The sequence below is a fragment of the Babylonia areolata genome, chromosome 27, assembly GCF_041734735.1.
Source record: "Babylonia areolata isolate BAREFJ2019XMU chromosome 27, ASM4173473v1, whole genome shotgun sequence".
NCBI classification, from domain to species: domain Eukaryota; kingdom Metazoa; phylum Mollusca; class Gastropoda; order Neogastropoda; family Buccinidae; genus Babylonia; species Babylonia areolata.
Window position 1 is genome coordinate 35,676,474 of NC_134902.1, and position 14,533 is coordinate 35,691,006.

A 14,533-nucleotide genomic window follows, 5' to 3' on the forward strand; every position below is an offset into this window, starting at 1 on the left:
TCACACTACTGGCTCTCAGTCTTACGTTCAGTGGAACCAACAACCACTTCGCGTCAGTCGTTATTCAATCTTTTTTACCACAAAAAAAGACGGACAACACAATAATATTGACAGACCCACACAATTTCGGTGCTAGCCCGGCCCGACACTGATTTATTTTGAAATGAATCGAACGTTACAGGCATAGAGTGGATGCCACCGCCACATTCAAGAACCCATGAGAACGTGGAAGAAGTATGCACAAGAGATTATATTCCACCTTGGCAGGCGGAACTTCCATGTGGCCCTTCCATTCTCAAGTCCCAATCCGCTGTTATACACCGACACCACAGCGTACAACTGGCTGACGGACCTGGAACGAATGGAAAATCGGTACATTATTTGACACAGCTGTATGCTGCGTCTATTCTGTGGTCATGATAATTGACTGGCTGCCAGTAGTGGGTGCGAACTTTGGACTCCTGTGTTCTTGGTGTTTTGGATCGAATGAAAACCTGATTGGAGTGCTTATGTACTGTTAATGGTGCTGTTTCAGGTTCGTTTTCGTCGTTGTTATTAGAAGGTGTTATCACGGGAAAATACAGCGTACGTCAGTGATGATTGTTGTTGTTGTCGTTGTTGTTGTTGTTGTTCTTCTTCTTCTTCTTCTTATCCTTATCATTATTATTAATTATTATTAGTATTATTTCATCATCATTAGTATCATTATCATTATTATGATTATTACTATGACTGATGATGATGACGACGACGATGATGATAGTTCTTCTTCTTCTTTCTTATCTTTATTCATTTTCTATTATCTTAATTATGTTGTTGTAGTGTTGTTGTCAAGAAAAGCTGGAGACTTCCATCATGAGAAGGCGGTGGAAATTAACTGGACACGCCATTGGAAGAGAACAACTTGAGGTCAGTGATATCAGCCGGCCGGACAGCCCTTCGCTGAACACCGCAAGGCGAGAGATAAGAGGAAAGCCAGAGAACATCTGGCGTTGTGAAAAGACGAAGGAGGGTCCAAGACCCTGAGTAGAAGCACACCTGGGGGTACCCATTGAGAGACTGGCCCAAAGCAGACAAGAATTAGTGCTGGTTGTTCCGCCGTGCTGCCTCATTACATGCCAACAATGAGCAGTGAGTAAAGGTTGTTGTCGTTGTTGTCGTCGTCGTCTTTGCTACTGCTGGTGGTGGTGGTGGTGATTTTGTTCTTGCGTTCGTTGTGTATGTCATTATCAGCATAATCTCGTTATTGCTGTTGTCGTTGTCATCATTATTTCATGATAATCATCTTCATCATTACATTAGCATCATTTCATATCGTTGTCTCTATCGGTTGTTGTTGTTGCTGCTGTTGCTGTTATATGCGTAACATTGTATACGCGGCGTTCAGCTGTGTGTGTAGTTCCTTTTCCTTTACCACTGTACAAGTGACCACGCCTTCAAAGAGAAGTTCGCCACACAGACTGACTAGCTGATAGAAACTGAGGATAATAATTAAACAAATAAAAAAAAAAAAAATAAAAAGGGGTGTGGGGGGTGGGGGATGGGGGGCAGAAACACACACACACACACACACACACACACACACACACACACACACACACACAGAGAGAGAGAGAGAGAGAGAGAGAGAGAGAGAGAGAGAGAGAAGTTTTAGCCTTTTTTCCCCCAAAGAAGTAGTCTGCCCCTGACTGTCCGGTTGAAAAAAAATCATTATCATTATCGTTATTATTATTATTATTATTATTATTAACGACAGCTGTGATGGTACCTGCAAACTATATGAATGGGTGCTTCAGTTGAACACGCTCCTCACATATAATAATAGTAGGACTCTAGGAAAGAGCCTTAACTCGCGACAGACAACTGGATTGTGGCCACAATAACAAAGAATCCTAACATCCCCCACCCTTCCGATTTTAATCCTTCGCTTGCCGACAAACCCCATCTCCCCACCCTCTCCCCCACATCCACACACACCCACACACATCTCTCCTACAATGCGCCTAAATGCTGATTGCTTCTCTCTTGCTGCTGAATGGAGGCACGTGCCAGCTGACCCTGTGACCTCACGGTCGCACGCACGCGCAGGTGAGGAAGCCCAGCTGTCGGCTTCCAAGAGCGCGTGCGCGTGGCCGCCGTTTGCGCGAGGTATGGCGGGAAGACTAGTTTGTCTTTGATGTGTCGCCGCCTGCACGTGGGGCCTTTGTGTACTGCCGACATGCAAATTAACATTAACAATTGTCGGGCCCTACTTCTAGAGGATGTAGGAGGACTTAAGGACTTGGCGGGGCCGGGAGGGAGGGTGGGGGTGAAGGGAGAGGGGTGGGAGGGGTTTCGGATGAGCGGGGAGTATTGTCGGAAATGTGAAAGTAGTCCAGTTAATTAAGTCAGTTCAGTTGGCCCTAATAAATGTTTCATCACTTTTGTTGTCACTTGTTGTTCAGTGGTAGCCTAATATTGTTGTTCACTTGTAACGTTTCAACTCTTGCCGAAACGGACGTAAAACATGTGTAATCTTTGTGTATTTTACATCCACCGTGACCATGTTTTTGTTGTTGTTGTTCAGTTTCCACTCGTCAAATAACACTTGGTGTGGTGGTGTGTCCATCGAGATCGATGATGACCATCGTTGTCATCCAGATGGGGGATGGGGGATGGGGGGAGGGTGGTGGTGGGGTGGGGGGAAGGTGCCGGAAAAGACCGTGCTATACGAAATTGACAATTAATGCCTAATCAAAAAACAAAACAAAAAAGTGCGTATATATAACCATAGTAAGGATTGTATGTGTATTTTTGAGAGAGAGATCGGGGTAAACTGAGTTTGATCAAGTGTAAACAGAAACATATACGGAAAGGAAATGTTATGTAACCAATAGTCCACGCCCGCTCCCCCCAAACAACAACAACAACAATAATAATAATAATGATAGTATTTATATAGCGCTGAATCTTGTGCAGAGACAAATCTAATCGCTTTCACACCAGTCATTCACACACATGCATAACTCTAAAACTGAAGAAAACCGAAGACAAAGAAGAGACAGGGGAGGGAGGCTGTCTTGTGAAGAGGTGGGTTTTAAGGCCAGACTTAAAAGAGCTGAGTGCGGAGACCTGACGAAGCGAAAGAGGAAGTTCATTCCAACAAGAACAACAACATCAACATCAACAACAACAACAACAACCGGAGAAACATGCAATTACACCTGTGAATAAATGGTAAGAATTATCAAGAGAGAGAGAGATGGAGAGAAAGAGACAGAGACAGAAAGACATAGACAGACAGACACAGACAGAAAGACAGACACAGATTGACTGACTGACAGACTGACTGCCTGACAGACAGACGGACAGATTGACAGACTGACAGACAAAGACAGACAGACACAGACAGACAGACAGACACAGACAGACAGACAGACACAGACAGACACAGACATACACAGACAGACAGACAGACAGACGGAGACAGACAGACGGACAGACTGACAGACTGACAGAGACAGACAGACAGACACAGACTGACAGACAGACAGACACACACACACACACACAGAGACAGACTGACAGACAAACACAGACACAGACAGACACACAGACAGACTGACAGACACAGACACACAGACAGACAGAGATATTACTACAACTAACGATCACTGGGGTGTCGTTACTCTTGGCGAGATTCAGTCAAAGACACACACACCATCAGCCAAGCCATTGTGGCTGTGGCAGCTTGTGGGCTGATGACGCACTGCGCGCCGGCCTTTGTCTCGCCCAGTAATATAAAGAAGGGGCCTCATCACTACTGAGGTAATGATGACGACAGCTTGTCCTGTGCACCTCTCTTTGTTCAGTTTCACTGACTTCATTGTTTCCAGTCAGAAATACGGTGTTGCCCAACAGTTAATACATGATGCTTAATTACAACGCTGTCTCTTTAATCCGTCGCAACCTGGCGTCACAGGAGATCAAACACACACACATACACACACATACACACACACACCACACTGATATACAGCGGCACACACACACACACACACACACACACACACACACACACACACACACACACACACCACATATACAGCACACACACACACACACACACACACACACACACATACCACATATACAGCACACACACACACACACACACACACACACACACACACACACACACCACACTACACTGATATACAGCGGCACCGCACACACACACACACACGCACGCACACTGACACACACACACACACACACACCACATATACAGCACACACACATACACGCACACGCACTCTCTCTCTCTCTCTCTCTCACACACACACACACACACACACACACACGTGCTATACGCGACGGGAAAACTGATCGTTGGAATGCACCACTGGCTGAACTGCCGACTACTATATCACTACTGCAAGGTAAAAATGCTTCTGCTCTTACTACTCACATACTGCTACTTCTGTTATACTGAGCCGCTGTTGCTGGCGCTGCTGCTAATGCAAGGCAATGGTTAATCACTACTGCGATTGCTGTCGCTGCTGCTGTATATCATTGTTATCTTATTTATTTATTTATTATTGTTATTATTATTATTATTATTATTATTACTACTACTACCTTTAAAAAAAAGAATTATTATTTATTTATTTATTTGTGTAAGCTTATCTATTATTTATTCACCTTTTTTTTCTTTTTTCTTTTTTTTCATTTTTTTTACATTATAATTATTATTTATTTATTTATTTGTGTAAGCTTATCTATTATTTATTCACCTTTTTTTTTCTTTTTCTTTTTTTTCCCTCAAGGCCTGACTAAGCGCGTTGGGTTACGCTGCTGGTCAGGCATCTATTTGGCAGATGTGGTGTAGCGTATATGGATTTGTCCGAACGCAGTGACGCCTCCTTGAGCTACTGAAACTGAAACTGAAACTGCTGCTTCTGCTACTACTTCTACCATCATAGTTATTACTGTGATTGACACTACGGTCTCAGCTGCACACCAGTGTGACTCAACTGTCGCTGCTTTTATTGGTACACTGATGCAGTCACAAGTGAAATACCGTTGTCACTAAAAACAACAACAACAACACGAACAGGAACAGCGGAAGCAACAACAGGAGCAAGTCGTAGTTGTAAAGACTGAGCCGTTTTCCATGGTCAGTAGCAGTTGTACTGAGCTGATACCGAGTAGCAGCCCAGCTAGAGCACCGGCAGCAGTAGCGGCAGCAGCAGAAGCAGCAGTAGGCAGTATAATAGCCGGCACCAACTTGAACTTGAAGTGAGCAGCAGCTGTAGCCCGGTAGTAGTTTAAAACTGAGTTCACTCAGTTGGTGTTTAGTATAATCAATGCTAAGCAGGCTATACAAGTTTCATCCCATGATTTTCGTGGACGTGAGAAATAACGCCGCTTTAAAAACAACAACAACAACCCCCCCCCCCCCCCCCCCCAAAAAAAAAAAAAAAAAAACCGCCGGCGAATACTATATTTATAGAAGATGCCAAATAGGTTTGACTACTTTCTGTGATACGGGTCCGGCATCGGTCAACCGTGGAACCATACATGACGACCGAGGAGAATCCACCCAAGTCAGTGAAACCGTCCACCTCAGTCTCAACAGCTTAAAAAAAAACCCCAAAAAACTCCTAGATGAAGACCCTAAATTGAAAGACCTTTTCTTTAGTGTAGATTGAATATAATGTTGTTGTTTTTTTTATAAGATAGGCATGCAATCAGACCTAAACAAAGTTGAAAAATAATGAGGGGACACAAATAGGCCGCGAAGCCTGAGGCCTAAAGCCAGTCCCTATTACTACTACTACTACTACTCTTGCGGTAGGCCAACGGCTTTGGAGCGCGGCTCAGAACAGGAGCTCAGATCTGCAGAGCCTGTGTGTGTGTGTGTGTGTGTGTGTGTGCACTCTTGCATAACCAATAGGCACTGGCATGACCTCATTTTGTCTGAGCGTGACGCTTTCAGCCGGCTCGAGTCTCTATCGGTCGGCCGGGTGTTTAACCTTGACGTTTGGGGCCGGCGAAAAAAAAGGGGGGACGAGTGCCACGGTGTGTGGGAGGGGGGGGGGGGAGAGGGGGGGGGGGAAGAGAGGGGAGAGGGTTACAGTAAGGTAGTTCAGTCTAATTTCTAATTAGTTTCTTTATAATTCTGTGGGGTGTGCCGGGGTGACGGGGCGAGTGGATTCAGTGAGGCAATGGCCGCGGGGTCACGGTACTGACGGCCACTGATCTGCTGAGAAATAATATCTTTTTAGATCAGTGGTACTGGCGAACTGACGAAAGATGGAACAATCCAGGTCACCGAACAAGCTGGAATAGAATTATTTTGTTTTTCAGTCTCCCAGTACGCCTTTCCCTCCTTCCCTCCCACTCACCTCTTCCACCTGCCTGGCGTGCTCGGTGGAGTGCGTTAAAAAAGTGAGAATATTAAAATTAAATCTAGACAAAGTTGTAAGTTCCCAAGTGGTCTAGTGGTTAGGATTTCGCGCTCTCACCGCGACGGCCGGGGTTCGATTCCCCGCTTGGGAAGATTTTTTTTTTTTTTTCAAACTTGTAAGTTGTGTGTGTGTGTGTGTTCGCGCGCGTCGTCTCTCTGATATATGATTCTCATAGAGAATATTCCGTCGGTTCGACCAACGCAGAGAGAGCGAGAGAATGGTCGAACTCAAATGTTTTACTGAAGGTAAAAGGATAAGCAACAAGCTTACCATACCCTCACACAAAAATGAATATTAAAGACAAAACAACTTGAAAGTACAAAGAGGAAGAAGAATTAGTTGATGAAGATCATCAGTAGTGAAGATGAGTGACTAGACTCGCCGGAAACCGGCGAAGAAAGAGGAGGAGGAGGACAAAGACAGAGAGAGAGACGGGGGGGGGGGGGGGGGGGGGAGAGAAAGAAAGAGAGGGGGGGGGGAGAAAGAGAGAGAGGGGGGGAGAGACAGAGAGAGAGAGAGAGAGAGAGAGAGAGAGAGAGAGAGAGAGAGAGACCAAGGACAGACAGACAGAGACTGACAGATAGAGAGAGAACTGAGAAAGGGTAAGTTCCTCAGGGAGACAAAAATTAACCATCAAACACTGACACCCACAGCCACGGCACAGTGAACTGACTGACCTGACCGAAAATGCCGACTAACCACTGAACCTTATCAAACTGCAGCAGTGCATAATTTCTGCACCATATGATGAGTGCAATGGCTTACACATATGGGTATTTGCAATACTCTCTCTTCTACCGAGCTTTGTATAATAAGGGAAAACTTTGCGATAGGCTGCTGCAGCAGTGCATAATTATGATACACTGGAAGGAGATATCAGTGTCTATGCATAAATATATGAGTCAGTGGCGACAAAGAAAGAAACGCAGACATAAAACAAATGATCAAAGAATAAATGAATGACGGACGGTAAGACAGAAGGAAAGAAGGAACTGAAGAAAGGAAGGAAGGAAGGAAGGAAGAAAGAAAGAAGACTGGGCCTACTCACTTGGAAAGACAGAGGAACTTACACTGAAACATAAATGGGGGAAAAGGCAGAAAGAAACACAGAAAGAAACAAAGGAGTGAAAGGAGGAATGAGTGAAGGGGTAGCAAAGAAAGGAGGAACAGTGAGAAAGGAAGGAAGGAAGGAAGGAATCAATGAACGACTGATTTAGTCTCAGTGTAACACCGACAACCATGCACGAACTGAACTGAACGGAGACACTTAGTGACAACACTCAAACATATCTGTCTGAACTTGAAGTTACTGTAATGAATTAACTCAGACAGATAGATATAAGTTGATTGATAGATAAATAGATAGATAGAGTAGAACGGCACATCAGTTTATAACACTGATAACACAACGTCAGCAAAAGAGCTGGAATAACAAAACAAACTCAACCCCCAGCCAAAACAAACAAACCAACAAGAACACAAACAAACAAACAAATACACTCGCTCCCATGACTCATTTTGTTTTTCGTGTTCAGCTTCAGTTTCAGTTTCAGTAGCTCAAGGAGGCGTCACTGCGTTCGGACAAATCCATATACGCTACACCACATCTGCCGTGTGTTCAGCAGTCCCTGACTCATTTGGCAGTGTCAAGGAATGTCTGCCATTGCACAGGTGCTGGTTTCGACAATACTGATTGAAGCAATCCGTAGTAAGTCCCAAGTGGTCTAGTGGTTAGGATTTCGCGCTCTCACCGCGACGGCCGGGGTTCGATTCCCCGCTTGGGAAGATTTTTTTTCTTTGATATTATGTTTTAAACGTTTTTAGATATGATTATTTTTGTTCTTGTTATCATTACTGGTATATGGCAGAGGAAAAAAATATTTGTTCAATCTAAAGATATACTAGTGCATTTCCTGATTGAAGCAAGCCGTAGTAAGTTCCAAGTGGTCTAGTGGTTAGGAATTTCGCGCTCTCACCGCGACGGTTGGGGATCGATTCCCCGCTTGGGAAGATTTTTTTTTTTCTTTAATATAATGTTATGTTGTTTTTCTTATTTAATGTTTTAGATATCATTGTTGTTACTGTTATTGTTGTTAACATCATCATTGCTATCTGACTGATGAAGATAATTTATTAAAAAAAATCTAAAGATACACTTGTACTTTTCCTCTCTTGATCTCTGAGGTAAACCAGTTGCGTATCAATCAAATACTTGTGACTGGATATGATGTGCCACTTGGCTCAGTCTCCACTTTCGCAATGACTTTTGTGTGTGAAGGAAGCAGTTCTGTATTTTCCTGTAATTAAAAGAAATAATTTGTGACGGTAAAAGAGAGAGAGAGAGAGACACACACACACACACACAGAGACAGACAGACAGAGTCAGAGACATAGACAGAGACAGAGACAGAGACAGAGACAGAGACAGATAGACAGACAGACAGACAGAGTCAGAGACATAGACAGAGAAACAGAGATAACGAGAAAGAAAGGCGCAGAGAGAGACAGAGAGAGAGAGAGAGAGACAGATAGACAGACAGACAGACAGAGTCAGAGACATAGACAGAGAAACAGAGATAACGAGAAAGAAAGGCGCAGAGACAGAGAGAGAGAGAGAGAGAGACAGACAGACAGACAGACAGAAGACAGACAGACACAGACAGGGAGAGAGAGAAAGAGAGAAACAGTGAGAGAGAAAGAGCGAAACAGAGACATTAACAGACACACACACACACACACACACACACACACACACACACACACACACACACACACACACACACACACACACACACACACACACAGAAAGAGAGAGAGAGAGAGAGAGAACAACACAAGTGGTGGGTTCTGTTTAGTGGCGAAAATCATACTCATAATTTCATCATCAATCAGTGTTCGTAAGTGTTCCTATAATCGAACTCATTCACCAACAATAACAATATACATGAGTTAAATAGAAAAAAAATCACCAAATATAATAAAAACATGATTGGTTTATTTTTCTAAAATTTAAAAACAAAATTGGTTTTGTCACTACAATATAGTGGTTACAACAACAAACTAAATAAATGAATAAAGGAATGAATAAATAAATAGTTAATGAAAATGAATAAACAAATAGATAAATAAATAAATGAATGAATAAATAAACAAATAAATGAATGAATGACATATAATAAATAAGTGAATAGATAGTACCATGACCATATAGGTATTCAAAAAGATATATATAAGAAAAGCTTCCCAAGCGGGGAATCGAACCCCGGCCGTCGCGGTGAGAGCGCGAAATCCTAACCACTAGACCACTTGGGACCTGACACCAGTTTCGACTGTATCCTTCATCAGGCATGTCGAAGAGCGGTGAGTCGAGATTCGAACTTTGAACACCACATTGATTAATTACTCGATCATGTTTCATACATTCCATAATCATGGTCAGTTAATTGTGTAGAAAGGTGAGACATAGAAAGCGTCACCTTCTCCTTAATTGCCAGGATTCACTTTCTTGCTTGGAAAAGTTGTTTCGTTTTAGTTTTATTTCTTCTTTTTTTTTTTTCTTCTTCTTTTTTTCTTTTTTTTTTTCTTTACCTCTTTCCACTTTCAGTTTGTTTTTGTTCACCACGGTTTTTTCTTTCCTCTCTTTCGTTTTCAGTCACATTATTATTTTAACAATTAAACAGAAGAAGAAGCAGAAAAGAAAAAGAAAAAAAAAGAAGCATCTTTTCAGCCATCACCTGTGTCACAATCACTATTGCCATTCTTTGTCTTTTTTGTGCTGCTGCTATTCCCACATTTACGCTGTCTATTTGTTCATTTATTTAGTTAGTTAGCTATTCAGTTATTTATTTTACTCATCTGGGAGAACGTAGTGAGAACAGGCAAAGACACAGCTGCTCATTAAGCCCTGTTAATTAATCATCATCATCATTTCGGATAGTACTTTTCGTGTCTCGTGATCCTTTTCACGATCGTCTTCGTTATCATCATGTGGATGACCATAATTATTTATTGGTGACAGAAATATGGTGGTGGTGGTCGAGGCGGTGACTGGTCAGTAGTACACAATCGCGAACTATACACTAGCTCCCAAGTGGTCTAGTGGTTAGGATTTCGCGCTCTCACCGCGACGGCCGCGGTTCGATTCCCCGCTTGGGAAGAATTTTTTCTTTGATATTATGTTTTAAACGTTTTTAGATATGATTATTTTTGTTGTTTTATCATTATTGGTATATGGCAGAAGAAAAAAATATTTGTTCAATCTAAAGAGATACTAGTGCATTTCCTGTCCTGATCTCAGAGGTAAACCAGCTGGGTATCAATCAAATACTGGTGACTGAATTTGATGTGCCACTTCGCTCAGTCTCCACTTTCCCATTGACTTTTGTGTGTGGAGGAAGCAGTTTTGTATATATAAAAAAGAACTTGTTAGTGTTAGAGAGAGAGAGAGAGAGAGAGAGAGAGAGAGAGAGAGAGAGAGAGAGAGAGAGAGAGCAAATTAAGACTCTCAACACAAGCGGTGTTCGTATGTATTTTTATAATCGAACTCATTCACCAACAACAAATATATACATGAGTCAAATGGAAAAAAAAGAAATGACCAGAATATAGTGAAAATATAATTTCTTGGTTTATTTCTCCGTCCAAACAAGAATTCTTTTTAAAAACCGTACTCATCACTACAATCATTACTAGAGTAACAAAATACATAAACAGACAAATAAATAAGCAAACAAACAAATGAATGAATAAATAAATAGATAAATAACTGATGATGATAATAATGCTATGGTGGTATTGGTATTAAAAAAAACAAAACAAAAAAAACAAAAAAAAAACACAAGCTTCCCAAGCGGGGAATCGAACCCCGGCCGTCGCGGTGAGAGCGCGAAATCCTAACCACTAGACCACTTGGGACCTGACAATCGTTTCGACAGTATCCTTGATCAGGCATGTCGAAATGAAGCAGGGAATGTAATCGAAACTTGCCCATCTCTTTTAAAGTGCCTTTCATTCCGCTATGAAACAGAAGAAAAAAGAAAAAAAAGAGATCAACAATTGATAACAAAACAAAACGAACACCAAACGACGAAGACTGTGATAACAAAATAAACCTTGAATCACGAACATGTTCACCGAACAAAGCGACTGCCAGCTGGACATGCGTTCCACTAGAGCGGGTCGAGGTCCGAACTTTGAACATGAGGTGTTCACACACACACACACTGAAGTATTAGAGAGTGTGACACTGTTGGACTGAGATAACGCTAACCTATACCTCGCGCAAAATCGATTGTATGTTTTCTTCTAAAACAAAAAGACAGAAAAAGAAAGCTCACCATTCTAATGTACAGAGTATGACACGGTGCTGTAAAAACAAAAATAACTTTTGAAGTGACTTGATTGCATTTGTGGTAATACCATTACTCCCGTCATCATCTTTGAATGTAAACACTTGAAAATGTTTTGCCTCGTCCATTTACAAAATTTGCAGTTCCATCTGTTTCCGTATTGGAAACGTTTTATATGACGATCAACTTATGTTTGAAATTGTTCATAGCAACAAATTCAGTCCCTGAGGAGCCCCGTTGGCTCTTTGTTGCAGTTTTACTGGTTGTATTTGACTGTGCTTTCATATCTGTGAAACTGCATGTTTGGTGCATATCTGTTATGCATGTGTGGGTGTATGTGTGAATGTGTGTCTTCATGTTTTACATTTATTTGCTTATTTATCATCATTGTTGTCTTATTTATTTATTTATTTTTTATTATTATTATTATTACCTTTTTTCATATTTTAATTATTATTTATTTATTTATCTATTTATGTATTTATTTACTTATTTATGTACGCTTATCTATAATTTATTCACTCTTTTTTTCTCAAGGCCTGACTAAGCGCGTTGGGTTACGCCGCTGGTCAGGCATCTGCTTGGCAGATGTGGTGTAGCGTATATGGATTTGTCCGAACGCAGTGACGCCTCCTTGAGCTACTGAAACTGAAACTGAAACTGGTTGACTAGTTAATTTGTTGCTTTTATTTTGTTCTCTACACTTTTTCGTGTAAACCCGGGACAGGAGACAGGGAAAGTTGTGAGTGACGACATGAAGAATGGGCTGGGGTCGGTGGGAAAGCAGGTGGATTTTCGTCCAAAATCACAATTGTGGATAGATACTGAATAGAAGAACGAACACGCACACACACACACACACACACACACACACACACACACACACACACACACACACACACACACACACAGGCACTATAAAAACCAAAGAAAAAGAATTGCTCTTAGTACCTTCACGCACCCACATTGGATAATAAAAAAAGGAAGAAAAAAAAAGACGTGAAGATGATCACAATTCTTAGATGCTGTCGATCATATGCTTACACTGCGTATATCTTCATGATTAATTATGTATTCAACTATTTATTTTGTTTCTTGTTTTACTAGATTTGGTTATTACACATTAATTTATCTATACATCAATCGTTTATTTACTTTCAGCTATTCACTGTCAACTTATTTCCTTTATTTTATCATTGATTTATTCAGTAATTCGTTTAACCATTGATTTGTTTATAACTAGAGTATTTCGTTGGATACTGAAAAACTGAGCATTGTCACCCGTTACGTTTGTGCGTCAGTTCGGTTGTTCAGTTCTTGGGTATTTTCCTCACTTATATTCTATATTTTCCTTTTATTAATTCATTTATTTATTCATTTATTTATCTACTTATCTATTCATTCATCGATGTATTTATTGATTTATTTATTTATCTATTTTCCTTCGTTAGTGGGCTGCAACTCCCACGTTCTCTCGTATGTACACGAGTGGGCTTTTACGTGTACAGCTGTTTTTACCCTGTCATGTAGGCAGCCATACTCCGTTTTCGGGGGTATTCATCTATTCATGTATTTATTTATCAATTCACTCATTAATCAATTCATTCATTCATTCGTTCATTCATCCATCCATCACTGTCGTTTAAAAACACCAGGTACTGTCAGCGGCCCAGTTTCTGACGCCGCTAATACAAAACAAATTTCAAACACTTCAATCAGAAGTTTAATTAACTGCAGGGGGAGAACTTGAATAAGGCTCTTTTCTCTTCAGAATTCCCTCCTTCCTTCCTTCCTTCGTTTCTTCCTTTCTTATTTTCAAATCGGTTAGGCAGTAAAAGAAGAAAAATATTTGCCTGGTGAAATGGGATATGTACATCCAAGCGTGAATCTTCCCTTCTTCCCGGGTTTTTGCCCTCTCTTTTGCTGCCATCTCTGTCTCTCTTTGTCTGTCTCTCTCTCTCTGTCTCTGTCTGTCTGTCTCTCTCTGCCTGTCTGTGTGTCTCTCTCTGTGTCTCTGTCTGTCTGTCTCTCTCTCTGCCTCTCTGTGTTTGTCTCTCTCTGTCTCTGTCTGTCTCTCTCTATGCCTCGCTCTCTGTGTCTCTCTCTGTCTCTGTCTGTCTGTCTGTCTCTCTGCCTCTCTCTGTGTCTGTGTCTGTCTGTATGTCTGTCTCTGTTTCTGTGTGTGTGTGTCTGTCTGTCTGTCTGTCTCTGTGCCTTGTGTGTGTGTGTGTGTCTCTGTCTGTCTGTCTGTCTCTGTGCCTCTGTGTGTGTGTGTGTCTGTCTCTGTCTGTCTGTCTGTCTTTCTACCTCTCCTGTGTCTCTCTCTGTCACTCTCTGTCTGTCTCTGTCTGTGCCTCTCTCCGTGTGTCTCTCTCTGTCTCTGTCTGTGTGCCTCTCTCTCTGCCTCTCTCCGTGTGTCTCTCTCTGTCTGTCTGTCTGCCTCTCTCTCTGCCTCCCTCTGTGTCTCTGTGTGTCTCTCTCTGTCACTCTCTGTCTGTCTCTGTCTGTGCCTCTCTCCGTGTGTCTCTCTCTGTCTCTGTCTGTCTGCCTCTCTCTCTGCCTCCCTCTGTGTGTCACTGTCTGTCTCTGTCTGTGCCTCTCTCTGTGTGTCTCGCTGTGTCTCTGTCTGTCTGCCTCTCTCTCTGCCTCTCTCTGTGTCTCTGTGTGTCTCTCTCTGTCACTCTCTGTCTGTGCCTCTCTCTGTGTGTCTCGCTGTGTCTCTGTCTGTCTGCC

At 42.0% G+C, this 14,533-nt stretch overlaps 5 non-coding genes across 5 annotated transcripts; 3 read left to right on the forward strand and 2 right to left on the reverse strand.

The window, feature by feature from the left end:
- Nucleotides 1-6,471: 6,471 nt before the first annotated feature.
- Trnae-cuc (transfer RNA glutamic acid (anticodon CUC)) lies at nt 6,472-6,543 on the forward strand. The gene has a single exon. It is a non-coding gene; the product is annotated as a tRNA-Glu (tRNA).
- Nucleotides 6,544-8,165: 1,622 nt separating this feature from the next.
- Trnae-cuc (transfer RNA glutamic acid (anticodon CUC)) lies at nt 8,166-8,237 on the forward strand. The gene has a single exon. It is a non-coding gene; the product is annotated as a tRNA-Glu (tRNA).
- Nucleotides 8,238-9,692: 1,455 nt separating this feature from the next.
- Nucleotides 9,693-9,764, reverse strand: Trnae-cuc (transfer RNA glutamic acid (anticodon CUC)). Its single transcript has one exon. It is a non-coding gene; the product is annotated as a tRNA-Glu (tRNA).
- A 772-nt stretch (nt 9,765-10,536) lies between these two features.
- Nucleotides 10,537-10,608, forward strand: Trnae-cuc (transfer RNA glutamic acid (anticodon CUC)). The gene has a single exon. It is a non-coding gene; the product is annotated as a tRNA-Glu (tRNA).
- A 686-nt stretch (nt 10,609-11,294) lies between these two features.
- On the reverse strand, nt 11,295-11,366 carry Trnae-cuc (transfer RNA glutamic acid (anticodon CUC)). Its single transcript has one exon. It is a non-coding gene; the product is annotated as a tRNA-Glu (tRNA).
- Between the last annotated feature and the right edge of the window lie 3,167 nt (nt 11,367-14,533).